Consider the following 3,016-nt stretch of genomic DNA (forward strand, 5'->3'; position numbering starts at 1 on the left):
TTTGTTCTCTATTTCTTACGGTATACCAGTTATAATACAAAATCGAAAAATGGATGATTTTGATTATCCCCTTGGAGTGAATATTAGCGGGAAAATAAAATGACGTAATACATACCTATATAAACTTTACATATTTCTAAAGTTTCATAATCTCCTAAATTTGCGAATTCGGAATCTTCCCTCCTAAGAAATTATCTTTGATAACTAGGAATTATCGCAATAGCTCACAGATCAAGGAGCGAGATTTTCGGCGGGCTTCTTTTGTTTCGAATTGGAACGTGTGTCGTACGATATTTTTCAACTGGTCACTTCATCGCCATATGATTGGTCAGCGCACGTCGATGCGCACACTATCTGTGACATGTACGTTCATGATAAGTTAGTGTTCTGTTTGCTGTGATTACATATTGTCAAAGAGATTACTACTTATATTCGGTGAAGAATTATTTTTTAATAATGATAGTGATTGACTTACGCATTTATAAGGATAATAATTAGATTCAAAACGATTTTTTCAAATTATTGAACAAATTGTTAAACAAACGTACCCATCTTCTACATCATTGAATTTATATAATTTTCATCTACAATACCTCCTACAAAAAGGTTATATGGTTCCATTTAATAGGAAGTTAACCTTGATTTTTTATTTTAAAAATTGTATCTTTGCAATGTTTACTTTGGTTTTGTTTTACTTATTTATTTTGGTAATTTAATTGACGATTGAACAGAAATATTCTTCCTGTTTAAGATATGAATGCAATTTTTCCCGTCATAACTTGGTTACGTTTCGATTGTTATTACTTATTATATTTGACAATGACAAGAGTTAAAGGAATGTTGAAATAAATAAAAAAATTAAGGAAATAGATACAACAAAACTCATTCTGTTATTTCAGAAGATGGTGAGCGAGATTAGGATTGAAAGTTCACTCAATACATCAACAATAGACACTTCTGTGTCTTTAGGTTTCTCAAAAATGTGACTTGTGAAGTCTGATAAAGTGTATTCGAATAAGGCAGTGTATGAAATAAATATGTTATTATACATTCCATTATTCTTAATTCGTTATTCAACGATTTTTTTAATTTGCAGTTTGCAATAGAGGGAGAATAAACTGAAGATGTTGCTAAAAGAAATGCGTTAGTTTGTAGTGTACAATTTCCTCTAGAAATTGTAAAAGTTATAAACGATGTTTTATAACGGATAACCATAAAGGATAATGAAAAAAATGAAAATACGATTTCGATTGAAGAAGTATGTCATGGATCAAATATCAGAATATTATAGAATACCAGAATAAGATACAATGAACATAACCTAGATGTTATAAAAATGCTGTATGTTCAACTTTCTTCCATACAGTATCAACGGATGACTAGATGCTTCAAAACTATTCTTCAAGTGATTGATGTAATTATATTATATGTCTCGTTCTCGATAATTATAATGTAGTCATCCTTGGCATGATAAAATCACAACGTCTGACGCATAAGGTTTTTTAAAAAAATAACGTCTGAAGTTTTTAGGTAAGGATCCTGAGTAAGGATCCACAACTAAAAGAAACGTGGTTGTAATCGAAAAATAAAGACCTGCCAGAGAAAAATAAAAAAGAAATCTTAGAATCATATAAAATTACACTGAATCGACCAAAATGAACCTTGAGATACTACCACTGTTATCAGATGTTGCTAAAAAGAGAGACCAACACTTCTTGGATACTCAGAAATGTGTCGGTACCATTGTATGGGCGTTGGGTGCGGCAGTTTCTATTTTAATAGATCCTCCGAAAGACAGCCTAGATGAGAATATATTTACGGATTATATCAATCACGCTGGATAGATATTAACGGATCTCTTTCTTCAACAGACTAAAGCACGAAAATCATTTATTACATCACAGCTAAACAAAAATATTAAACCAGTGATAGACTCGATCGTTTCCAATGAACAGTTGTACGAGAACAAGCTCAAGGAAATGGTTATAGATGCAAAAAAGATAAAGAAGACTTGTGCTGAAATTAAGAAGGTCCCATCGAAAACAGCGGTAAAGTTTTGAAGTCAGTGAAACTGAAAATACCCATCGGCGAATTACCGTCCGATAGGTCAACAACAGAAACGCCTGTTAAAATTCAAATCAAAGACGTACAAAATCCCACAAAATCTGTCCAGAACAACAATCTGGAAGACAAGTCATTCATCGTCGAGAAATTAGTAAAAATAATTAAACAGCAAGTCGTTTATCCTTCTATGTGGAGATATGGAAATAAATTACAGCTGATAAATATATGCTCAGCCATTTAAATGATTATAAAATACCATTTACAATACCAACAATTACCATTACAAATACCAACCGAAGAGTTTGTACTGAGGGAAAAATTGTCCTCTGTCGAGGGATGCTAGGACTGTAAGGGACAGTTCATATCGACCTTTTTCCTAGTACCAAAACCCAATGACTCTAATCAGTTTATAATCAGTTTAAAGGAGTTGAATAATTTCACTCAAGTTCCACATTTTAAAGTAGAGGACATTCTATCAGCACTAGGTTTGGTTGCCCCAGGAGATTTCTTAGGATCTATAGATCTTAAAGATGCTTATTTCTCAGTACCCATATATAAGGACCATAGAAAATTTTCAAGATTCAAGTTGAAGCGAGAAACATTCCAATTTTTATGTTTACCATTTGGATTATGCATCAGTCTGTATATTTTTATTAATGTTATGAAACCTATAGTAAATATATTAAGATATATAACACAAAATGTATTGGTCTTATACCTAGATGATTTTCTCTTTATTAATGAATCAAAAAATGGATGTGGACAAAATATAAAAGAGAGAGTTCAATTTTTAGAACTGTGGGGTTTAATTATCAACTATTAGAAAAGTACTTTAGTTGCGGAACAATGTTGTAAACATCTAGGTTTCGTTACCAATACTATTAATTCACTATAAATTTAACAGATAAGAAAAAGATTCAAATAGTAAAACTATTAAACGGATTTAAAATAA

The 3,016-nt window shown here is 31.3% G+C and overlaps 1 long non-coding RNA gene across 7 annotated transcripts; it reads left to right on the top strand.

Moving 5' to 3' along the window:
- The first annotated feature begins 270 nt into the window (after window positions 1-270).
- Window positions 271-1,991, top strand: LOC124954211. Of its 7 annotated transcripts, none has more exons than XR_007102487.1 (4): window positions 402-606; window positions 900-1,024; window positions 1,097-1,414; window positions 1,524-1,991. It is a non-coding gene; the product is annotated as an uncharacterized LOC124954211 (long non-coding RNA). The 7 variants fall into 7 exon arrangements; XR_007102486.1 differs by having other exon boundaries at window positions 1,531-1,991; XR_007102490.1 differs by lacking the exon at window positions 402-606 and adding an exon at window positions 271-363 and having other exon boundaries at window positions 1,097-1,991.
- Window positions 1,992-3,016: the final 1,025 nt, after the last annotated feature.

The sequence above is a fragment of the Vespa velutina genome, chromosome 14 (genome assembly GCF_912470025.1).
Source record: "Vespa velutina chromosome 14, iVesVel2.1, whole genome shotgun sequence".
Lineage (NCBI taxonomy): Eukaryota > Metazoa > Arthropoda > Insecta > Hymenoptera > Vespidae > Vespa > Vespa velutina.